The 26,205-nt window shown below is 37.9% G+C and overlaps 2 long non-coding RNA genes across 4 annotated transcripts; one reads left to right on the top strand and one right to left on the bottom strand.

Moving 5' to 3' along the window:
- Positions 1 to 10,533: 10,533 nt before the first annotated feature.
- LOC136843559 (uncharacterized) lies at positions 10,534 to 13,660 on the bottom strand. Its single transcript, XR_010854578.1, has 4 exons — positions 13,416 to 13,660; positions 12,856 to 12,986; positions 12,577 to 12,723; positions 10,534 to 10,802 (listed from the first exon to the last, which is right to left on the bottom strand). It is a non-coding gene; the product is annotated as an uncharacterized lncRNA (long non-coding RNA).
- Positions 13,661 to 14,796: 1,136 nt separating this feature from the next.
- LOC136843557 (uncharacterized) lies at positions 14,797 to 22,298 on the top strand. Of its 3 annotated transcripts, none has more exons than XR_010854577.1 (3): positions 14,797 to 14,815; positions 18,936 to 19,019; positions 21,915 to 22,298. It is a non-coding gene; the product is annotated as an uncharacterized lncRNA (long non-coding RNA). The 3 variants fall into 3 exon arrangements; XR_010854575.1 differs by lacking the exon at positions 14,797 to 14,815 and adding an exon at positions 17,924 to 18,042; XR_010854576.1 differs by lacking the exon at positions 14,797 to 14,815 and adding an exon at positions 18,729 to 18,747.
- The last annotated feature ends 3,907 nt before the right edge of the window (positions 22,299 to 26,205 follow it).

The following is a 26,205-nucleotide window of genomic DNA, read 5'->3' as shown; positions in this document are numbered from 1 at the left end:
CATACAAGTCTAAAAGAAGTCGGAACCTGAGAGCAACTGCACCCAAGAGAATTACCTGGGCAAGCTAACTGCTTGCATACCAGCGAGTTTTCCCCAACTTCCCGACTCAGCAATGACCCAATGGACAACATTTCATTCGAATTATCCTTCTGAGTGAATAAGATAGAAATCATCAACACACAATCACGTGTGGAACAGAAATAAATTTCTGACTCACGTCGGGATCGAACCCAGGTCTCAGGTGGAAAGCAAAGGGCGTTACCCACTGGGCCATACAAGTCTAAAAGAAGTCGGAACCTGAGCAACTGCACCCAAGGAATTACCTGGGCAAGCTAACTGCTTTGCATACCAGCGAAGTTTTCCCCAACTTCCCGATTCAGCAATGACCCAATGGACAACATTTCATTCGAATTATCCCTTCTGAGTGAATAAGATAGAAATCATCAACAACACACAATCACGTGTGGAACAGAAATAAATTTCTGACTCGTCGGGATCGAACCCAGGTCTCTCAGGTGGAAAGCAAGGCGTTACCCACTGGGCCATACAAGTTTAAAGAAGTCGGAACCTGAGCAACTGCACAAAAGGAATTACCTGGGCAAGCTAACTGCTTGCATACCAGCTGAGTTTTCCCCAACTTCCCGACTCAGCAATGACCCAATGGACAACATTTCATTCGAATTATCCCTTCTGAGTGAATAAGATAGAAATCATCAACACACAATCACGTGTGGAACAGAAATAAATTTCTGACTCACGTCGGGATCGAACCCAGGTCTCTCAGGTGGGAAGCAAGGGCGTTACCCACTGGGCCAATGTTGTCCATTGGGTCATTGCTGAGTCGGGGAAGTTGGGAAAACTCGCTGGTATGCAAGCAGTTAGCTTGCCCAGGTAATTCCTGGAGTGCAGTTGCTCAGGTTCCGACTTCTTTTAGACTTGTATGGCCCAGTGGGTAACGCCCTTGCTTTCCACCTGAGAGACCTGGGTTCGATCCCGACGTGAGTCAGAAATTTATTTCTGTTCCACACGTGATTGTGTGTTGATGATTTCTATCTTATTCACTCAGAAGGGATAATTCGAATGAAATGTTGTCCATTGGGTCATTGCTGAGTCGGGAAGTTGGGAAAACTTCGCTGGGCAAGCAGTTAGCTTGCCCAGGTAATTCCTGGAGTGCAGTTGCTCTCAGGTTCCGGGACTTCTTTTAGACTTGTATGGCCCAGTGGGTAACGCCCTTGCTTTCCACCTGAGAGACCTGGGTTCGATCCCCGACGAGTCAGAAATTTATTTCTGTTCCACACGTGATTGTGTGTTGATGAGGATTCTATCTTATTCACTCAGAAGGGATAATTCGAGTGAATGATGAAATGTTGTCCATTGGGTCATTGCTGAGTCAGGGGAAGTTGGGAAAATCGCTGGTATGCAAGCAGTTAGCTTGCCCAGGTAACTTCCTTAGTGCAGTTGCTCTCAGGTTCCGACTTTTTAGACTTGTATGGCCCAGTGGGTAACGCCCTTGCTTTCCACCTGAGAGACCTGGGTTCGATCCCGACGTGAGTCAGAAATTTATTTCGTTCCACACGTGATTGTGTGTTGATGATTTCATCTTATTCACTCAGAAGGGATAATTCGAAATGAAATGTTGTCCATTGGGTCATTGCTGAGTCGGGAAGTTGGGGAAAACTCGCTGGTATGCAAGCAGTTAGCTTGCCCAGGTAATTCTGGGTGCAGTTGCTCTCAGGTTCCGACTTTTTAGACTTGTATGGCCCAGTGGGTAACGCCCTTGCTTTCCACCTGAGAGACCTGGGTTCGATCCTCGACGTGAGTCAGAAATTTATTTCTGTTCCACACGTGATTGTGTGTTGATGATTTCATCTTATTCACTCAGAAGGGATAATTTGAATGAAATGTTGTCCATTGGGTCATTGCTGAGTCGGGAAGTTGGGGAAAACTTCGGCTGGTATGCAAGCAGTTAGCTTGCCCAGGTAATTCCTTGCGCAGTTGCTCTCAGGTTCCGACTTCTTTAGACTTGTATGGCCCAGTGGGTAACGCCCTTGCTTTCCACCTGAGAGACCTGGGTTCGATCCCGACGAAAGTCAGAAATTTATTTCTGTTCCACACGTGATTGTGTGTTGATGATTTCATCTTATTCACTCGGAAGGGATAATTCGAATGAAATGTTGTCCATTGGGTCATTGCTGAGTCGGGAAGTTGGGGAAAACTCGCTGGTATGCAAGCAGTTAGCTTGCCCAGGTAATTCCTTAGGTGCAGTTGCTCTCAGGTTCCGACTTCTTTTAGACTTGTATGGCCCAGTGGGTAACGCCCCTGCTTTCCACCTAAGAGACCTGGGTTCGATCCCGACGTGAGTCAGAAATTTATTTCTGTTCCACACGTGATTGTGTGTTGATGATTTCTATCTTATTCACTCAGAAGGATAATTCGAATGAAATGTTGTCCATTGGGTCATTGCTGAGTCGGGAAGTTGGGGAAAACTCGCTGGTATGCAAGCAGTTAGCTTGCCCAGGTAATTCGCAAGGTGCAGTTGCTCTCAGGTTCCGACTTCTTTTAGACTTGTATGGCCCAGTGGGTAACGCCCTTGCTTTCCACCTGAGAGACCTGGGTTCGATCCCGACGTGAGTCAGAAATTTATTTCTGTTCCACACGTGATTGTGTGTTGATGATTTCTATCTTATTCACTCAGAAGGGATAATTCGAATGAAATGTTGTCCATTGGGTCATTGCTGAGTCGGGAAGTTGGGAAAACTCGCTGGTATGCAAGCAGTTAGCTTGCCCAGGTAATTCCTTGGGTGCAGTTGCTCTCAGGTTCCGACTTCTTTTAGACTTGTATGGCCCAGTGGGTAACGCCCTTGCTTTCCACCTGAGAGACCTGGGTTCGATCCCGACGTGAGTCAGAAATTTATATATATATATATATATATTATATATATATAAACATATATATGCAGTATATATATATATATATATATATATATATATATATATATATATATATATATATATTTTTTTTTTTTCTTTGTTTTAACGTGTTTTTATATATATATATATATATATATATATATATATATATATATATATATATATATATATATATATATATATATATACACACACATACACACAGCCCACCTTGTATAAGATACAACTAGCCAAAGTGAGTGCCGTAGCTGAGCGGCGCGGCGCTAGACTCATGCTTGCAAGGTACATAGCTGCTCTGGCCTATCACCCAATAACCCATGCAGGTGCAAACGGATACTGGCATCTACTGAGGTAATGAAAAAAGACAACTGTGTCTAGTAGCCTTGACCTAAAAACTCGCCAAGAAACAGGAAAGCTATATTTATCCTGGTGTTGCCCCCTTCAAAGGAGAGATATCCTTATACATATGTATATATATATATATAATATATATATATACATGTGTGTATATATATATTATATAAAAGAAAATAGTAATAGATACATAGAAATAAAATTGCCTATTCAAAGGTGAAATTTAGGTCTAGCTTTGAAAACACAGTATATTGTTCCTACCCTTCTCACTGAGTTTGGGTCTGTGCTCCAAAGTTCTGAACTTGGCACCCTAACAGGCCTTATCCATTGGTTATATAAAAACAAACTAGGAAGTGTAGTATCAAATATTTAAAAGTCAAATTAAACAGAAACATAGAAGACATTGTTTACCATCTTTGAGCCACCTAACTTGCTCTATGAGTGGTGATGCTCATTGATAAGAGTATCTGTAGATATCTAGCTGCAAAAGACTTATGTAAACACTCGATACCATGTCGGAGAATTACATGCTTTGCGCCTAGTTAACCCTATTTATGACCTATTCTTGGAAAGGACCTAGATTAAATGACTGAAGCCGTGTTGAGTTGGTCAACTAAGCTGTAGGGACAAACAAACAGACGAAAGTGATGCAGGAATGGGCTTTGAAAAGGCCAATGCTGAGGCAGCAGCATTTGTGGCCACAGTCCAAGTGCAGTGAGAAAAATGCAGTATCAAACCACTGGCAGTGGTTTCTAGTATCCCACATATCAGGGAAGAGCTGCTAAAAGAAACCAAGCAGAGGGATCCCTGTCTAGCCCAGTATTGGGTAAAAACCAAAATTGATGCAGAATACAGGATCAAGGGTGAAGGAACTTGTAAGTTGAGGGTTATTAATGAGATACCACATAATTTTTTCCAAAGGAAGGTGCCTGGAGAGGTATGACAAATCTTAGTGCCAGGGATATATCAGGTCTAAGTCATGAATCTCGCCGATGAATCTATCGTCAGTGGTCACATTGGGAATAGGTAGACTGTTGATCATATAACCAGCTGCTTTCATTGGTTAGGAGTGCCTGTGGACATCACCAGATTTTGAAGGTCGTGCAACATTTACTAGAACAATGCTTCAAGGGGCTGTACAGGAAGATACCACTGGATAAGATGCCATTGCTGGAACAGCTGACCAAGTGTGTAGCTGTAGACCCGATTGGACCTATATCATCAGTGCTGGAAATAAGCAACAGGCACATCCTGATGGTAATAGACTTTTCTGTGAGTTACCCAGGGTCAGTAATATTCTTTAAAATAGAAACTGCAGTGGTAGCAGAGGCACTATTTGAAGTTTTCAGCAGGTAGGACTCTCCAAGGAAATGCGACTGAGGAACCAAGTTTACTACTGAAACGATGAGGGAGATGAGCCATCTGGTGAGCAGCAAGCAGTTGTTTACTACTCCATACAAACCTGAGAAGCCATGGATTGTGCAAAATCGTCAATGGTGTGCTGAAATCTATATTGAAGTTGTGCCAGGAGAGAACAAGGCCTGTACCTATTATCTACCAGCAATCTATTCCTACTACCATGTAGGGATGTATTTCCTCTTGTACATCAGAAAATTAAAACCTTTGGGAGTCCTGTTAAGAAAATATTGAAAAACCTGAAGGTGCGCAGTATTACGTCGTCGCTATCCCCTTGGTCATATCCTTATATGCCAAGGAGATTAGAAACTAAGTTGTGCAGGCTAAAGATTGGACATAAAAGACTCGCGGGTCCTTAATGTCAGATGATAACCATCTATTCCGTTCCACTGCATTATCCCTTTGACTGTGGAGCTTTTGCTGGTCGAATGTCCCAGTCATCAGGATTTAAGACTAGGTTCCTCTCTTGGGGACGTCACAGGGATGGAAATTTTATTCTTGCTAAGATTCTTTGGGAAGAATGTAATATTGAACAGTTATGCATATTTATTAAGGACGCTGGCCTCCTTAACAAAATTTAGATCATGTACAGTATATGTTTGTATATACTGTATATAAGTATTTACATACATACACACATATATAGATGTGTATATATATATATATATATATATATATATATATATATATATATATATATACACTAAGTATACACTGGGCAGGTATTTTTATGTCAGCATTTATACAGGTGCACTAACTGGTTAAGCTGACTAACTGCTGGTGTAAGATTTATTCCTACCTCTCCCTAATTTCGTTCCCTTCTACTTCATGAACGGAAGTTAGGTGGGCGAATGACAGGTGTGATTGGGTTTTGTTATTGAATGAGTTTCTACCCCACCTAAATATTCATTATTCGGGGACTGTCAGTTTAATAAGTTTAGCTTTTTGTAATAAATTGTTTGGTTATTGTGTAGAATCTTTAACACTTTTGAGTATTCCTTATTTGGTGATCCTGCCCTTTGGAATATAAATTATAAATTTACTGTGGCCAAGATCAGGACAGATGAAAAGAGCCTGGTCTAATAACGCTTCATACAAAATATTGTAACGGTCGGAGGTGGTCATACATATTCCTTATATAAAACGCCAGTTTTAATGACCATACACCAATAAATATCCACATATTGAGAGGTACTGTAGTTGAACACCGGATTTTGACTACTCGACCTATTGTAAGGAAGGCCTGTGGGGGGACCGATGCAAATTTGAAGGAATTATTGACATGGGACAGATGAAGTTTTGAAAACCGAACTATTTTGGAGTTGAAGGATTGTGGGGAAGAAATCTAGCAAATTCTAAAGGAATTAAGGACACCAGAAGCATCACTTCGGCAAGAGGACAAAGATAACGCCAAGAACGCAAATAGACTACTGGTCGAAATTTTTTGGGAATTGAGTAAAAATGGCGGATTTGAATCGTGGAGTAAGAAGGTGGTCTAAATCATGCATCAATCAACTGGTAATTTTGGTCGAAAATCCCACGAAACATGTGGGAGAAAATACGTTTTGAATGGTGCAGCATCGTCTGCCACAAGGTTTCATTTTTAGCAACTTTCATTACAGTTTGGTGTCACTCTAAACAACGATGAAATTCTCTCAAGGCCCTACAGTCATCATTGTAGAAGGATTTACACACCTGTACTCAAGCAATTTACCTGCTGTGGCCTTCTTTAGCGTCGGAGCATGTGTGCGCGCGCGGTGCTCAACAACTAACTTTTCCCGTGTGTTTCTCTCTCTCTCTCTCGGAATGACACAACATTCTCTCTCCCTCTCTCTCTCTATCTCTCCCTCGCAATGACACAACATCTCTCTCTCTCTCCCTCTCCCTCTCTCCGAATGACACAACATTCTCTCTCTCTCGAAATGACACAACACTGGGTCTCAGACTTTGAAGTATAGTTGAAATGAAACGTTTGATAGCAAGGAAAGATTGAAATTAACTTCTGTAAATTGAAATTATTTCTGGCAAACCAGAAGAAAGTTACAGAAAAAAATGGTAAAACAAAATGAAAGATGTAATATAAATAAAAGGTTGAAAAATATTAACAACGCTGCAGAAAAAGTACTCATTGCAAGTACTTAGTGTCTATGTAGGGTCGCAATTATGAGAAATGATTGGAGAGAAACTTCAATTACAGTTAAGTTTGATGCCTATCTCAGGTGTATATACATACACCACTTTGTTCGTGCGGACTGATTCATCAATTACTGGTATGTGCGTTATTAATAGTGATTATATACCCAGCGTTCGCTACATGGTGTCAAAATAACGAAATTGGGATTAGTGAAAAACAGGCAAACATATGCGTCATCATCACCACCACCACCACAGGTACACAGCTCTGCCCAGAACTTCCCTTCCATATCCCCCATCCTCTTAATCTCCATTTCAGATTAAAATTCAGAGCAGAATTAAATGAATAAACACGTACAAGACACGAATACGTGATGTGCGTGTCAGTTACACATGAGAACGCTGAAAGGGTCAAATGAGACTAAAGCCTCGAGTTTTTTGGAAGCCAGTTACAAATCACACCGCTTCTGGCTTCTGTTAGCTTAAGAAGGCCCAGTGTTAGCACGGCCTCTTGCTCATATGAGCAGTCCGCAAAAACCTAGCTTAAAACTCTGCCTTCGTAGATCTTAACCGTACGTTCTGGTTGTGTACAAACTTACCAGCCTTCATGGCTCTAACATTTTTAATAAATAAAATGTGAAGAACGACTGTTAAAGAGAGAGAGAGAGAGAGAGAGAGAGAGAGAGAGAGAAATGTTTGCTAAAATAGCGTAGCTCATTTTAGACTGAGCTGCCTTGTTTAGGCACAGGCTGTCTCATCTAAACAACTTTCATATCCAACATGAAAGTTAAGCTTCGTAATCGCCTTATTATTTGCCTTATGCCAACACTGGCTTTAAATCTTAGAGCAGTCTGTAAACAGAAGTTAACAATCGAAGTTCGGAGAAAGCATTTTATGGGGCAGAGAACAACAACTGGAAGATAATTTTGTGCTGCTCCTCAGCCACTGTGAATACTTATCAAATCAAAGAAAAGGTTAAAAAAAGTTTAAAGAAACTAGTGAGGTGCTTCAGACGTCTTTACATCTACGCCATCACCAATCATTATCAATAGAATCTAGTGATAGTAGCAATTACTGCGGTTTTGAATAGAGGTATCCGTCGTCCTGAACAGTGGACGGTCATAAATTGGTGTGCTCAGTAGTGTTACATGATGACACTGAACACGACCACAACCCAGCTGCTGTTTTGTTTCAAGGTAGGCTGTATACGATGAAAATATCAAATAGTAAACTGTGTGAAAAATGTCACATCAAGACAAAAAGTTTGAAAACTTTAAAACTGGATTTTGAAGCACAATCAAAAAAGGATAGGAACACTGCTGTAATTTTAATTTGTGACGGTTGGAATTTGGCTAGCCCACAAAGCAGGAATAAAAGTACGATATCAGACTGTTTATAAAATAGGATAATAAAAAATAGATGCTGATAAAATCTTGTATAGGTAACAAAAATATTATTGAAATACAGATTTGTAAAAACGTACATAAAACATTTGTCAACCCGAATGGTACGATGAAATTATGTTTTTGGTAAAGTTAACTAAAATTCTGAATGTAATGTAATAATATAAATGTAAAACTATATTTTCTTATAAAGAAAAAAATTTGTCGGAATAATCTGTTGTCCCACAACACTTGCCGTTTACCGAATGTGGTGGGATTTGAGAGACTGACGAATTACTGACAAACATTTTTTAGTCATATTGCAATCTTGGCTACTTCATCAGCGTCCTCAATTAGTGCTTACACTTTTAGTCAAGGTATTTATACCGGTAACTGCTTAATATATTGGATGGGGCAGAAACTCGATGCTTGACGAAAGGATTTTTACGAATATGTACCAGAGAGAGAGACACTAACCCACTCAACATTTACTACGGGGTAATACATCCCTCACTCGTGAACTGCTTAATGAAAAGCGCATGCAAACAAGGTCACCTACACACACAAAAATCCCGTTACAGGAGTACCAACCCACCCTCCGATTCGTTAGTGGCATCAGTCTCCAGCGCACAACGAGTTCCCATAGCTCTCGGTAAGAAGGGTTGGTTGGCTGGCGGGTTGATAGGCGAACGAGCATAGTGTCGGTGTTCATAGTTTGAGTCATTTACCAGTGTGGACGACATCTACAATATCTGCTGAACACTAGCAGTGTATAAACATTACTGCAACAAAGTGTATAAAATATTCGAAGGCACTGAAAATTATACGTTCATTATTATATGAAAATATTTAATGAGGCCACCAGGTAGTGAATTTATGTCAATCCTCTTCTGTTTAGTCTCCATAGCGGTCTGTTGAAAAACCGTAATATTCTCTCATTTCACATGAAATCCCTCAGGGCAGAGGGTAGGGCTTGCGATATACTTTCTCTGGCAGTGTTTAGTTGGTATTTTGAGACCTTTTTCATACATGGCAACTGATATTTAAACTTTTTACCTCAACTTCTACTAACAATGCTTTTATAGCTATAATTTGTCAGAAAGGATTTCAATCTAAGTTCGACGTTATGTGAAACTCATTCTAATCCTCCGTCTTTATCAATCGCTAAATTTCATTATGCACATTTAAACAGTAGCAGTGTTGTTTTTCCGGGGGAGGAGGGGGAGAGCTTTATCTTTGAGGCAGAGCTGTACCATTCAAAACTTTGTTTGGTCCCGTTATTTCTCTTGAAGTTTTCGACCAGATGAATAGCTAATGGCTACATGGTTTATAGCATCTAGCTCCATTTTAAAATCGCTCATTCTGCTAACTAGAGGAATTTTAACATTTTCTCATGTTATCAAGAACCACTATAATTAAACCATTGGTTCGGGTATTAAGGTAAAACTAAGTTTCTCCAAATATTACCAACTGGTACAAATCCATTTTTTTTTTTTTTAAAGTTTATAATTCTGACTTACAATAACTAATCGGGGAAGGTTTGAACGTTCATATTTACACATGCAAAATTTAAAAAATTTATTGAAATCAATTACACAAAGACCAGTGGCGTAGCCGGCATTCCATCAGTTGGGGCGCCTAGGTGGGGCCAAGATATTTTTGGGGAAGCCAAAGAAAATTACACAAAAGTAATGTACCAGTTCTGAAATTAGTAAAATATACTATTCTCGAATGTATATATCCATGTGAATGAAGGAAAATAATATAGTATTAATATTTAGTAAACCTGTATTTGAAATTACTGCTCAATTTTCCATTCATTTGCAAATCTTACTATATTCAAAAGTATCAAACACTTATGTAAATTTCCTCAACCTTATATTCAACTATAGTATAATACCCCTGTCATGTAAATATCAAAATAGTGCATATCAATTTATATCTTCATTGATGATATGCAATCTCTTCAAAAGACTATCCCATTCCCTCTTCTTCACTCTCCTGGAAAAATCTAAACAGTTCAAAATTCCAACCTATCCCATTCCCTCAAAGTTTCTGGATTACAGCATCTCATGTGTTAAAAACTACCCTGCTTTTGACCACCAAATTAGCTCTCAAAACAGCAGCATCTGACGGGGTGTCCCCGCCCCCATGCATTGCCAACCTATCCCACTTATTCATCTCTCCCGAAATTAAACTGTAACCATTGCACTTGTTTCAGTTTTTACTTCATACAAAGTTCATTAACATTAAATTGGATTACAGCATCATGAATAAACATGTTAAAAACTATACTATAATTTTGCTTTTGACCACCAAAGGGTTTAAGTTTAGCTGCAAACGGAATTTCAACTGGGGGAGGGCAGTAGGGGTGCCAAGCATCTGACGGGGGTTGTCCCCGCCCCCATAGATACGCCACTAGAACCCTCAATTAATGAAAGTTTTACAGCATAACGTACAGTGATCAAGTAATACGAAGACCCATTTTCACTTTTTAAAAACTACGATAAAAGCAACAAACTCCCTCATTCTCGAGTAAGTAGTAGTATTCTCGCACTGCCTTAATGACAATTCAGTAAGCCTGCCCTGAAAAATATGGCAGAAAAAAGCTTGTATGAGAATTACGATATATGAAACATTACTGCAGCCTGTTAACTTTGATGAACTAAAGCTAAATTTTTAGATCCAAATTCAATTTGCTTTACAGATAACCTACAAAGCTTTTAAGTAGAGGCTCCAGAAAATGCCAAACACTTTCAGACAAGAGGTCAGATAGCCTAGACTTCTCCTTAAGTGACTAGTAGAAAGAGTACTCTTGGTAACAGTTTATTGAATTGAACTGTATATTAGTTATATTCTGGGCATTATTTGAACCAGTAAAGTTATATCTTTAAACAATAAGTTGAGTTGAAATTTACAATACCTGCAATTTATGCTGCAGAATGTCTCAAAACTAAAGTTTTGTAACCAGTATCCAAATATCGTTGAATTAGTTAATGCAATACCAAAAAGCCAGAATTTTTTGCCTGAAAAATTTTAGAGTCAACGTCTTTAAAGTAAAAATATAGACTCCAAGCTTATATTAAAACTACTGAATTCGGATATTAAAATTAATTTAAAATTAAAAATTACGAAAATTAAGTCAACTTATATAATTAAAACGTACTTAAGCTTATGCAAACTTAAAAAATCCACCACATTAGTGAACCTTAAAAAATTGTCATGAGCCACCATTCAGTTAAAATTCAGCAGTTTCCTAAACTTCCAAGACTTAAATTCTTAAGGAACGTTAATTTTCTGAATAATGACTAGACTACAGCACTACACGCCTATGGAACACGGCATGGGATGGGCCTCTGCCCCTGTATGGGCACCACCCCTTAGTGGTGTTTCAAGGCAAATTTTAATAATATTGAGAAAACTAGTTCACCGTTTCACTTTAGATAAAAACGCTCTGGGTTCAGGTTTAGGCTTAAACTTTAGATCCAAATTTATTTTTGATAATCAAAGAAGCCCCTGATTAAAGAATCCAGAAAACTACCAAAACAAAGTTTTCAAACAAAACGTCAGATGCGAGGACTACTAGGTAAATGCACAGCTGAAATATGGTACTGGGTTACTTAGGCATTAATAACTAACATTACTGAAGTAACTGCCATCAACTTTGATAAGTAAAGTTTATGTATTGTATTAAAGTGTATAATGCTCGCATTACTGTCATTAATCTCACCCATTTAAGTTTTATCTTGACGCTATTGACAATACGTTAAACTTTAACTAATAAAGCTAAATACGTTAACTAATATTAAATTTAATTACAATAACAGCGAATTTTTAAAAGTAATGCAATACCACAAAAGCTACAAAACTTTTACTAAAAAAAATTGTAAAAAAAGTACTTAAAGTATATATTCAGAACTGTAGATTAAACCTCATGAATACGGAAATTAAATCAAATTGATTTGTAACGATAGCTAAAATTAAACACTTTCTTCTAAAACGTACTAAAGCTCGTGTAAACTTTAACACCCACTACTTTATCGCTGAACTTTAAAAACCAAAACTTTAGTTTATCAGATAGGGTCTAAATATCGCTTTACTTAGTATTAGGAAGTTACGTTACTTCTAAAACGTTCAACATAAATCTTAAGGCACGTTGTTTTAAAAATACCTAGACTGATGCTCTTGAAACCTGAAAAAGAAAAACTCCCATCCACTGCCCATAGGCCGTAAGACCTATGGAACAGTGCATGGGAGGGGCCTCCACCCCTACAGGGGAACCGCCCCTGTAGGGGTGGAGGGAAAAAAAAAAAGTTGCTTTGTTAGTTATAAAGTTAGTTGGTTCATAAACTCAGCTCACCTCAATATTAATAAGCAGATTTTGAAGAGAAAGTATCCACTTGGAGTAGAAACACAGGTTATCAGGATTTTGAACTAGTGTGTCCTATTTCTCCAAGGGGAAGTTTGGCAAGTTGTCCCAGCTTCATAAACTTCGGATCACTGCCCTCTAAAAGATTCAAGTGATTAAGTAACATTAAAACAGCATTAAGACAAAGCTACATAAATCACAGAACTTAGGTATAAAACTTCAAAAGCAATGCTTTAGTAAAAAAATTTTACTTAAAAAAAAAATACTAACCTCCGTGGAACAGCCACCTCGTAAACGACAGTGAACTTCTCACTTCGTTGAAACAAAGCTCCCAGGTGCAAACAAAAATAAAATCCACAATGTTGTACAACAGAAAAATTCTTGATGGAACTAACCTGATCCTGAAAGAAAATCAATAATTACTACAAAAGTAGTAAGGCCCGTCCTAAAAATAACCCTAAATCCCTTGCATGGCAAAGTAATGCGACTGAGAATAACGGCAAGTACTAAATATAAAAAAACCTAAGCAAAGTAAACGCTGTATTCCAAGAATAAGTCAGCAAAGAACGGAGGTAGTGTGTCAGGTTTGACTAGCACAGCTAAAACAACCGGCACAGCAATATTAAAAGAATGGCTGTTAAAACTTCAACTACGTTGATCAAAGTTTAACACACTAAAATATATTTTTTGCACTACGTTCATCAAAGTTTAACACACTAAACATATAATTTTTGCACGTCACGTATGGACAAAACTTTGGAAAGTGAAACTCCAACTTCAAACGTAGACAAGCAATAATAGCTAAAACATCAAATGGAATTCAGGCCTACCGTCAGTAGAGACCAATGGTTCCCAGTGTTCAACTCCACTTAAGTTCACGTACGAATATAAAATAGATTTACAGAAAACCCGCGTCTCCTGTAACGTAACCACGAGACCATAAAATAAAAAAAAAAATAAAAAAACCGGTTCGATTATCGCACTGCACTAAGAGAACGCGATAACTTCACGGCTTCTGATCTAATGACCGAATTGCGGCTGTCCAGTTTTCACGAAAACTTGACTGCCTAGTTCTTGATGACGTCACCCGCAAGGATCATTTACAAGAGGGACGATACTTACTTTGTTTTTGTTGACAGTAAAATTGTATAGATATTATTCGTACTTTAGCACCAGTCACTTAATTATTTATTGAAGTACTTCCCGGTTTTTTTTTTATGAAAGTGAAATAGGGAAAAATGATTTTTACCGAAAAAAGTAAAAAAAAGTTCGGTGAAAGGGGATTTGTTAAAACTTAATTACTCTAAGCTTCTTACCAAGTTTTATTCTGCCGGAGGATTTATCGCAGATTCATTTAATATACAGCAATCATGCGTTAGCTTAGACATTCGAAGAATCACACGGGGTTCGCTCATAGTAACTGTAAAATCCACACCATCATAACACTCGGAAAATGCGAGTCTTTAATTTTTCAGCGAAAGTCTTGATGTCAAGTGGGAGTTTATGTACAATCTGAGATTTGTAAATTTAAAGGTTCTAAATTGCATCTGGGCTCACATATTTCGAAACCATCTGTAGCTAGTCTCGTGTTGACTCCATTTACTTAACTAATGAAAAAGCTTTGTTATCCTTTATACATCAGCTCCGTTGAATGACAGGAATAAATGGGGCTTCAAGGCATAGCTTTCCACTACTGTCTAGTGACAAAGGACCTCCAAATTTTGCCTTGTTATGTAATTATAAGGAAATATGGATTTAATATATATATATGTGTGTATACATACATACATACATACATACATACATATATACACACATACATATGTGCTTAGCATGCTTCTAAGTTCCTACAGGAGTCAAAGCAATGACACAAATGGGTTACCACCAATATCACCCAGAGGAAATTAATGTGGTTGAAATGAGAAGTCTTCAGACGGATACATTATCCTGGCTAGAATAGGCCTAACTGATGAACTAAAGCAGTTTCTCAGCCTCGGCCTTAATTGCCATTTCACCAAAATGGTCCAGCGATGAAGTAAAAGGCATCGGAAAAGGAACTCTTATAAATGCCGTGCTCTTTCTCCAGGCCAGAGGAAAGGTGACCCTTTCTAATACCATCCGGAAGGAACTCGTCGGGGAAACTCGACGCCAACGGGGCAATTATAAAAGCAAGATCATCTCTCTTCACCAGGAGGCATCCGAGAACACCAGGATTTTATCGTCAGAAAAGGTGACAAAACCTCCTTCCGTGTTATCATGAAACGCTAAGAATATCATGCTATTAGTGATCCCTCAAAATTCCATCCCCTGAACAAGAATCCTGCCCAAAGTCTGAATGACTGACTGACGAACTTACAGATTTTAGGCATACATGCCAAGCACTGGGGCAACTAAGGTCATTCAGCGCTGAAACGGAAATTGACAGTGAAAAAGTTTGAAAGGTGTAACGGGGGGAAAGCCTCGCAGTTGCACCATGAATCAGTTGTTAGGAAAGGGTGGACAGTTAGATGGAAGAAAGAGAATATGAACGGAGGTACAGTAAAAGGAATGAGAGAGGTTGCAGCTAGGGGCCGAAGGGACGCTGCAAAGAACCCCAAGTAATGCCTACATTGCACCGCTTAAGGTGCACTGACGGCACTGTCCCCCTACGGCGAACCTACCTAAAGTGTGAAGAGATACGTGAATGTGATGATCGAGAAAACAAATTCTGATCATGGATCCATTAAACTGGCTATGATCATTGGGGACTACGGGCCAGGGCAACCATTGCCCTTTACAATTGCCCAGGTTTACTCTCCAACGTATGAAATTGCCAAGATCCTGAATAAGACCATCACGCCTAACATCCTTAACTTTCTTTGGTCCAGACGGGTCGACCCAAATGTTTACGCTCAGGTCTTGGTCATTTACTCCGCATTCGGGTCGTTTCGGCCTTAAGTCATTTAGGCCGTAAGCACGTTTACGTGCAAAATGGGCGCCTTGTTTAGTACCAGCCCCTTGGGGATGTACGTAAAACATGAAATAATAATGGTAAATACCATAAACATAACGGTAAATACCATAAACATAACGTCTTACATTGTTTTGGATGTTGCGGCCTAAGTGACTTACGGCCGAAACGACCAGGACCGTTTACTGCTGGGTGAACAGTTGAAGATTTAGACGCATTGGAAGTTTCCACAAAGTGCTTTCTAATTTTACCCGTGTAATTTTTATTATCACTAAAGTGGTACCATTGGAAAGCTGATAGTTTATTCTAAGGTATATTAAAAGTTCTCAGAAATAAGATAACACCTACCACATCGAACCTGATTACCCTTCTGCTTTCATATCGAAGAATCGCAGAGAATGCTCTTTTCAATGTCCATCAAAATAAAAGAGAATTATGCAGAGTTGATATCAACTTACACCTTTCTTGATGGGTCAATGGTCAAAAGTCACTGTACATCATCCATGGTCAAAAGTACAACATTGTTTCCAAATAAAGCAACGTTTCGAATACCACTGGTAACGAATCATTTATCAATCAGTTATAATTCTTCTGGTTGTAAGCTATTCGTGAGGTATAGTGAATTAGACAATAAACGATGTATATATATATATATATATATATATATATATATATGAGCCCTTTGTTGGCCGAGTCGGTTGAGCTTCAGACCGTCATTCGATGGGCCGGAGTTCAATTCCCGCCGCCGGCTGATGAAGAGTTAGAGGAATTTATTTCTGGTGATAGAAATTCATTTCTCGCTATAATGTGGTTCGGATTCCACAATAAGCTGTAGGTCCCGTTGCTAAGTAACCAATTGGTTCTTAGCCACGTAAAATAAGTCTAATCCTTCGGGCCAGCCCTAGGAGAGCTGTTAATCAGCTCAGTGGTCTGGTAAAACTTAGGTATACTTAACTTTTATATATATATATATATATATATATATATAAAATCCACATGATCATATTTTTCAGAGCTCCACCTACCACATATACACACATTTTATATATATATATATATATATATATATATATATATATATATATATATGTGTGTGTGTGTGTGTGTATAACCCTGATGATAATAGTTTTCATAGCTCCACCTAATACTATCGAAACAGGATTCGAATATCAGGCGATGATCGAACAATATGATCTGGTTTCAGTAAATTCCTTTGACTACTGTTCGAATTAGCCGCTAATTACATCACTTACGACAGATATAAATGATTTATTTAATGCCACTTGGTCCTCCTACCTTCTCAATTTCCCCAAAATTTTGGGATATATTTATCACTGCAAGCCTTGAATCCATATGGCAAATCGCTGAAGGTGGCCTTTTACCGCAGGAGATTACGAACCTACGCACCTTTATTATTAGTAATAATAAATTTAATTATAAAAATGACCTTGCATTCATCGGTGCGAGTTGATAAGCTCACCGGTGAATCACCTTAACAAAAATGTTCTATACTATTTTTGTTTTTGACCATGTCACTGTGACGCCATGTTGCATCAACTAATAATATAATGATAATAATATACTTTGTTTCAGCTCCGGGCCATATACGGTGAACGATAAGGCGAACCCAATACAGTATACTAAATTTAGTACGCTAGTAAAAAGTAATATTCATGAACTTATTATGCCCAAGCACTGCTGAAAACAACAACAACTATAATAATAATAATAATAATAATAATAATAATAATAATAATAATAATTTTTTTCAGATGGGCTAACAACTGATACATAATTGGGGTAGTTTGTTAAAAAGGAAGAGTGCCCGGCAACTCTCAATAATAATAATAATAATAATAATAATAATAATAATAATAATAATAATAATAATTTCTGTCGGTTTTCTGATCATCGCTTTAAACTTCTTCGGTGGCGAAAGGGCGAGAAAGTGACGGCCCACAAACAGGCAGTTGCAGCGGTCGTTGGCTGTTATCCTCAAGAACAGCTTGTTTCAAGTGTTGAGTCTCCAGCTTGGTAAGACAGGTTTCGTTGATACTAATTCGACTTTCTCGTTCACTTGCGTTGGGGATCTCGTACTGTTCTGTAATGGAGGATCGTTGGTTTCACTTTGTTTGGTTTTATGTACAGTTCTCCACAGGGTCTTTCTTATGAGTTTTTTTTTCTTATATCTTATTATTGCGTTTCGGTGTTTTCTCGGCAGTACCGTATCTCCTGCAGAGTAGAAGAGTAGTTCTTTTTAAATTTGCTTTCTTGTGTGATCTTCACTAAAGGCGGTATTTTGTTGTATATAGTCTTAGTGCGCAGTGTACAAATGCTTTCTAGCAAGACTTGCTATTTATTCTAGGTTCAAATCGCCTATTTGATTAACTTGCATGTTTTCTGTTTACAATATTCATTTGAGGTCTAGAGAAGCTTGAGCAGTTCCTCCGTTACGTCGTATTGTGAATGGACTTTGCTAGATTTTAGGCGTGAAGGCGTGCTGCAAGGTTTGTTGGGTTGGCGAGTGGTTACTGTTGCCAGTTTTGCGTTTTATATTCAAATATTTAGATTGTGGTACTTGAGCAATGGCATACAGTTGTATGAAACATTTCCGTTTGCGGGTTTTGATCATCAAATCTTGGTATTTTCTATTTTTTGTTGTAAATTCCTACAATAACTGTTCAAAATGTTTATTAAGTATTGTTGTAGACTGCCTTTCAACATGGTATTTTAGACTTTGTTTCGAAGCTTATTTATTACTGAGTTGAATTAGATTGCATTGAGTGGTAATTCTGTGCACGATGAACCATATAATTATCTTATGCAGTGCTGCGGTTAATTTCATGGTAATTCTAAGCCGGCTGTCCGCGGTGAGGTAGACTATGGCAATTTAAGTTTTTTTGTTGTTTTACTTGCTTTACAAGAATTTAAAGTCATATTTTGTCGGCCGGTTTGTCGGCCGGCTGTAACTAGACTGTAATCGACTTTTGAAGACTACACTACCGACAGGGTAGATCTAAGCCGGCATTCCGCGGCGAGCCCCCCCACCACCCTTAATAGCTAATACGGCGAAATTGTAACCAGTAAATAACCATAAAAATGCCAACCTACGTACCGTAGGGGTGTTTACTGGTTACAATATTGCTGTATTAGCTATGGAGTCTGGTGGTGGGCTCGCCGCGGTGTGCCGGCTTTGACCTACCCCACGTTAGGTAATTAAAGTCCTGTAGTCTTCAAAGGTCAATTACAGTTCGGTTACAGCCGGCCGACAAAATATTACTTTAAATTCCTGTAAAGCAAGTAAAATAACATGGAAAAATGTCAATTGCCACAGTCTAACTCACCGCGGACAGCCGGTATTTTGGGCTTTAAAATATATATATATATTTTCTTATTTCAGGTATGTCGTTAAGTAAGCGTGCCACGATGAGTTATTGAATTGTCTTAGACGTACCGATGCCTTATGATTAAACGGGATTAATGGGTGAGTATTTTTTTTTTTTTTTAGTAGAGTGATTTGAGCAACCCCCAAAACATTTTTTAGCTTAGCTTTTTCAGAATAATAACTTAGTTTTCATTTTAAGTTTAGGCTTTTTTTGAATGGATTTGGTTTATTTTTTCAGATTCAAAACCTTAGTTTTTAGAATTTTCTTAAATTTTTCTTTTAAATTGGAACCTTAAAATTTAATTTTTCCAGCTTTGAACATTTCAAGAAAATTTAGGAATTTTCAGCTAAAGAACTGTTTTATAGGGTCAATTCCAGAACAACCGCCTTGGTGAATATAAGAAAAATAAGTCACACTATAATTTTCACAATATAAAATAATAAAACTTTGTTCTGAACACTTTTTGAGGAGACTCACCATATCCGAGATATTAATGATTATCTTCAGCATCCTCGAAATCTTACAAGAAAAAGTTTTTTTACTGGAAATTTGTTTCAGAAAACTAGTTCCCCATCGAATGAATTTTTTTTGTTTTTATATGGCAAAATTGTGGGTGTTTCCTCCTCATAAGAAGTGGTCTAAAACGCTTTAAATAAAAATATTACATTTTTTAATTTTTTTATTAGTACCTTTTTAGTATTTAATTTTTATTTTTTATTAGTTTAGTTATATTTTAGCATCAAAAGTTAGTTTTAATGCGTGTGGAAGTTAGTTTTAATGCGTGTGGAAGTTAGTTTTAATGCGTGTGGAAGTTAGTTTTAATGCGTGTGGAAGTTAGTTTTAAATCTAGTAAGTTAGTTTTTTTAAGTTAATTAGTTTTTATGCGTGTGGAAGTTTTTTTAATTTAAAGTTTGCCGGATGTGTAAAGGTAATTTTTGCATGTTGAGTAAATCTAGTAATTTTTTTTAAGTTAATTACATTAAAACTTTTTTTACATTTAAACTTTTGCCGGATGTGGTTTGATCTAGTAATTTAAGCTAGTTTTGTTGAATTGTAAAGTTGTCTGTTTTGGAATTTTTAAGTTTTTAAACACTGACAATTTTTAAGGCTTTGAGTAATTGCTTGAGCTTCAAAAGTTTTGTCTAAAAAGTTTTGCGTCTAAATTAAGTTTTGCGTCTAAATTAAGTTTTGCGTCTAAATTAAGTTTTTCTAAATTAAGTTTTGCGTCTAAATTAAGTTTTGCGTCTAAATTAAGTTTTTGCGTCTAAATTAAGTTTAAATTAAGTTTTGCGTCTAAATTAAGTTTTGCGTCTAAATTCAGTTTTGCGTCTAAATTCAGTTTTGCGTCTAAATTCAGTTTTGCGTCTAAATTCAGTTTTGCGTCTAAATTCAGTTTTGCGTCTAAATTCAGTTTTGCGTCTAAATTCAGTTTTGCGTCTAAATTCAGTTTTTCTTTGACCACTTCCCAAGTCCACCTTTGCCGGGGTGGCGGTGCCACCTGCCAGGCAAAGGTGGACTTTCATGTTGTGCATGGTGACTTTTGTCACCATGCACAACAGGAAGTTTCAAAAACAAGCATGGTGACTTTTGTCACCATGCACAACAGGGATTTCAACCAACTTTTTTCTTAGGTTAGAATTGCAAGGTTGATAGTTCTCGTGTAGCTGGGACTTAATGGGAAGTTAGATATGGAACTTTAAATATAGGATAGGCTAGAATAGGGTGAAGAACGTGCTAATTCTATATAGATGGATAGAATAAAGGTAATAAATGCTAAAGTCTATCTCATAAGGATGCTGGGAATAGACTGGGGTAAAAAACGCGATGGTCAGTCCTAGGGAGACATTTGACAGTGCGAAGTTATTAATAGCAGAGGGTATTACAGTATTTTAACACTTTGTTTGGTCATTAGATGTTAGTTTGAATGTATCATGGAGCTGAGAATACGGTAGGGTAACTGACGTACTTTTATAACTTAGAATTTCATTCCCACTAGTAAATAAGAACTAGACAGGTGATAGGTGGATCTTAACGATTTTCTTAGAGGCCTAGGCCTTGGGATGTTAAAGAATTTTTCATCCACTGATGTCGTGGACTTGTCAGGTATTTTAATAGGCTGGTTAATAGTGGAAACTGTAATTCAAATTTTTGCAGTGGTGTAAACATAGTTCCGTCAATGTGCTCAAAACCTCCACCCTCCCCCCTTTTTTCAAGCAAAGCTTTCATGTTAGGAAATACAGTAAAGATTGCATTGCATTTTTTCATCGACCCCTACCTTCATCCACCTTTCCTCCAGCGCCGAAGCTTGCTTCGGGAACCCCTTTCTTATTCTGAATTCCCTGCATATTTTCATCGACCCCTACCTTCATCCACCTTTCCTCCAGCGCCGAAGCTTGCTTCGGGAACCCTTTCCAGCATATTTTCATCGACCCCTACCTTCATCCACCTTTCCTCCAGCGCCGAAGCTTGCTTCGGGAACCCCATTCTTATTCTGAATTCCCTAACTTAATTTTTCGCCCTGTGGGGTTGTGCAGATAGTAGTTTGCATTGCATGGCACCTTTCATAGTTTTGTAGCATTAAAGTTAGGTGCGGTTGTTTGTGTAAGATTGGTGCCCTATTAAATTTATCTTAAAGGATGGCACTCTCCTGTTGTCTTTTGGGGAGTTTGAAGGAACAATGGTAGTAATTTATGGGATTAATGTGGAAGTTGATGGCAGTTTGTAATAAAAATAATACATGGGATTGTTAATGATGGGATTAATGTGCAGTTTGGCAGTTTGAAGTAATAATTCTAATACATTGGATTGTTAATGGAAAGTTTACATGGGATTGTATTAATGGGAAAGTTTAATCATATGATATAGTATTAATTATAATAACCTTAGAATACCTGCTGGAACTGACTGAACAGGTTATTTTGACTTCGAAGGTATTTTATGTCATGGAAACTTTTAGTATATTCTAAAATCAAACAAACTATTCTTATGCACAGGCTCTTGGTGTAGCTGCAGCAGACCATAACATCGACACTAATACTAATGGAAAGCAACTCTTTTCGTAAAGAATGAATATCCTGTGAGGATTCGAAGCCCTCTGAATTCGGTTACCCAGACAACAAAAGTTCAACTTGTAGTCGCAATGCATGTCCAGTGACTGTTCGAAGCGCACTAAATTCGGATACCCTGACAACTAGAACTCAACTTACAGACGCTGTGCATACCCTGTGAGGATTAGAAGTGCTCTAAATTCGGTTACACAGACAACTGCAGTAGAACTTAGATGCTGTGCTCTACCTACTATTCAATTTTTTTAATCTGACTACTTTGGATATGTATGTACATGTATGAAGACCAGCTTAATACATGTGTCTGTAAACCTTTGTCCATTTCTTTAACCCCAAAATGTCATTGTATTTTGATGATGGGTTGATTTTAAAGTTTAAGATTCCTTGAAAGACAGTTTTCCTTATGAAATCTTTGGGAATAGGTAGTTAATGATTGGTTGGTTAACATGAGAAGCCAAGAAAATAAGATGGGGAAATTGATATGAGAAATGAAATAACTGGAATAATAAGTTTTGAATTCTGAGCAAATTTTATGGTATATTAACCCGGGAATTTTGGTGTTTAATTGCATTAGTCTATGTGAGATCGATGGTTTCAGCACAGTGACATTGTATTTTGACCCATCGGATACAGTGAGGCGTTATTAGAAATTTAAGATTTTTGCATGATCTTTGATTTAATTAGTTGGAACACTTGTAAAGGTGACTTTGAGCGATAATGGATTTGGAAGGGAAAATTCACTTTGTCCAGTTGAGATCCACCGCCAAGAAAATATTTTAAAGACCTTGGGTTCGTTTTGAACTGAGTCCAAAATCATTATGAAAATTTCAGTAGTTTCATCCTGGCTACGATCCGCAAACTTCGGATAGCTAAACGTTAGTCACCTAATTCTGGCTTTACATCTGGTTTTTGTTGTTGGTGCACCGCCACGAAACTTTCTTCAATATGTCTATACAAAAAGAAAAGCCAGAAAATATCAATGAATGGTAAGAACTGACATTCATGTCGGTAATATCTGACCACTGTTACAACATGGTATACAAGGTACCAGAAAAGTATACCTTAGTTTAACCAGACCACAGAGCTGATTAACAGCTCTCCTAGGGCTGGCCCGAAGGATTAGACATTTTACGTGGCTAAGAACAAATTGGTTACCTAGCAACGGGACCTACAGCTTATTGTGGAATCCGAACCACATAATACCGGGAAATGAATTTCTATCACCAGAAATAAATTTCTCTAGTTCTTCATTGGCCGGCCGGAGACTCGAACTCGGGCTCAGCAGAGTGCTAGCCGAGAACTGTACCGACTCGTCCAACAAAGCACTTAAGAATAGTTAAAGTAAAGCTAAAGCTGTTTTTTTTTTTAATTTTTATAAGAAGTAAAATAATGGGATTAGCTTCTCGTTACTGGGATACGTTATGAACTTTTAGGTCTGATGCTGCATTCCACTCGCAGATTGCACCTACTTGAAAATTACTGATTAACTGGTATTGTATGTGTACGCTCGTAAGACTCATTCGCTTCCCTCATTGAAAATGTGCCGAGTGATGGGGTTTTTGGGGGGCTAATGGAAATTGAGAGTATTGTGATGTAAAAAGTCAAAATTATCATTGTTTTTCTAATCCCATGGTCATAAGTTCCTTTAGGAGATCAAATTGTTACAGACACTTGGCAATCAATTATCGAAAGTTTCAGTAAATTTTTCTTAATTGTGGGTAGTAACTTAAGCAAATGATGTTAAAGGATCTTTGCAGAATCGCAAAATATTTGATGGATTAAGAAAACGCGTTGATGAGGGGAAGTAATGGCCCATTAATGGTTCCAAAGTGTCATCAGCAGAAAGGATCTAAAAGATTACGGGGCACGTGTGAAACATCTATAACTTAACTTTCAGCATATTTCATCTAGGGACTTAACACAGGGACCCTGAACATTATCATATCTATGGAAAGGAGGCATTCCATATGGAGAACTCAGTAGAGGGGTAGCCCCGTCGGTGTAACTCATACTGTGCGCTGTAGGCATTACTTGCCCAGTCCCTTCCGTCCCTAGCTGCAACCTTTCATTAGTTTTACTGTACCTCTGATCATATTTTCTTTCTGCCATCTTGCTTTCCCACCCTCTCCTAACAATTGTCTCATAGTGCAGTTGCGAGGTTTCCTTCTGTTGCACCTTAAAAACCACCTCACTGTTAGTGTCCTTTTCAGCGCTTAATGTCCCCATACGCCACAGCGCTTGACCTTTGACATAAATTCCATGTTCTGTATAACATCTCGATGGAAGTCAGTGGAGGTGGATTTCATGTAGAGGAGACTTCTCTGCAGATGAAGTCTTATCCGTTATTGATAATTTACCCACGAAACAGCCTTTCGACCTTATTAAGCCTGAGGAGTTCCCCTGTTGATATTTCTTAGTTTCTCAGTCTATAGTCGTAGTTATACTGAAAGCAACTGAGAAGTGAGATGCCCAGCTAAGAGTGAAATAAAGGGTTAACTGGCACGGAGTATTAAATAATTAAATAGCTTTAAGATTAGTCCAAAGGACCACTTAGAATAACCTATAATGAGATGAAAATCAAAGCAATAGCTAGTGAAATTACTAACAAATAAAAGGTTTTACGATAACCCTAATCATTAGAAATAATTAAATCTTTCTGGATTTGGGCAAATGCTTCGTAAACAGACCTACAACCATGTCACAAAACAGGGCCAGCTTCACATGCACTGTACAAGCTGTATCTAAAATTTAAATCTTAAGAGAAGAACAGAAATAGTCACGCGTTGAATATCCCTACTCTTTGAGATAATTCGAGTCTTGGAAGGATGTAAGACGAAATTTAACCTCGCCAGCTTTAATAAGAAATAAATCTTTAGATAAGATCGAAAGTCATTTTGGCAGCTTTAGGCGAGATTAAGGACGAGAGAGAGCTTCAAAGGACACGTTGATGACAGAACCATCTGCGTGTGATTGAAAAAGGCGGAATAGCTTCTCTATGAGGCTGCTGAAAAACGCTACGAAAAATTATAGGGAAGTGAGTTAGGACCTGCAAGTCATAATTAGAAATGGAAGAATAAAAATGTAGTAAAATGATGTAGTAATGTAAGATTAGATATGGTTTAATGTGGTTGTAGTAATGCAAGATTAGATGGAAAATACCGATCTAGAAGGGGTGGGAAATTATTTATATCAATTTTTTTTGAACTCGACATTTCAAACCATTAAACGAATAAAACACAAATAGACTCAAAAGCTTCTATCATTGTCTCTTAAAATATTGCAAGAACATTATACAACCTCAGATGTTAACCTAACAACTGACTAATAGCTAGGTAGCTAATTCAAATGCTTGAGCCAACAGAGGTATACAGCACTTTTGGGGAGACATGCCGTTACCATCTTCCCCCGTAGGTTCGGAAATCGAACGTTGGTTTCTCGGTTAGTGAGCTGACTTGAGTTACTGCTGCAATGTGCGACGAGAGACAGAGATATATAGATAGGGAGAGAGAGAAGGGTTGGGGAAGCAGATGGAAAATTAAGCTAAAGTGATCGATTTGCAGATAAATTCAGTTAAATAACTGGGCCATAGATACCTTATGGATGACTGAACCCTATGATGACTCCGCGAAACTGTCAGAAAATTAACTAGAAATTGATTAACTTGGTCTGCTTCAGAGTACATGTTTAGTCGCGCCTGCGATAAAGCTGTGAATGTCTTTTACAGTATAGTAAGAGTGAAAAAAAGCGAGACTCACTCGAGAACGAATCCAGGTAAAAAAGGCACAGAAAAAAAGTCACAGAAAAAAGTCACAGGAATAAAAGTCACAATAATCTTTCCTAGGTAGTGACCCGCAAGGGTTTTAACCCGGTATGTCACTTTGCGGCGTGTTTAGTACAAGCCCATTGGGGGAATTCCGTATGAAATAAACAAAAGACTAAATATAAAAAGATAATGACCCCAGAAAATATTGACTTGAATGACTTTTTCCTAGCCAATACTGTGACTTTTTCCTGTGACTTTATTACCAGCCACCTCGAGAACACGTTGTTTAGCGTATTTAATCGGCTTTAAGTCTATCAAATCAATGTTGAAAACTTCAGCGTCAGTGTAATCTCTCCATAAAACAACACTAAAAACACGCTTTAAGAAATCAGCCTAACCAGAGTTAAACAATATCGTTTATAAAATCCCATCGCTTATAAAAACCCATGTATGGAT

Source organism: Macrobrachium rosenbergii, chromosome 11, assembly GCF_040412425.1.
Source record: "Macrobrachium rosenbergii isolate ZJJX-2024 chromosome 11, ASM4041242v1, whole genome shotgun sequence".
Taxonomy (NCBI): domain Eukaryota; kingdom Metazoa; phylum Arthropoda; class Malacostraca; order Decapoda; family Palaemonidae; genus Macrobrachium; species Macrobrachium rosenbergii.
The sequence above is the reverse complement of the archived record's forward strand: the minus strand, read 5'-3'. Positions and strand labels throughout refer to the sequence as shown.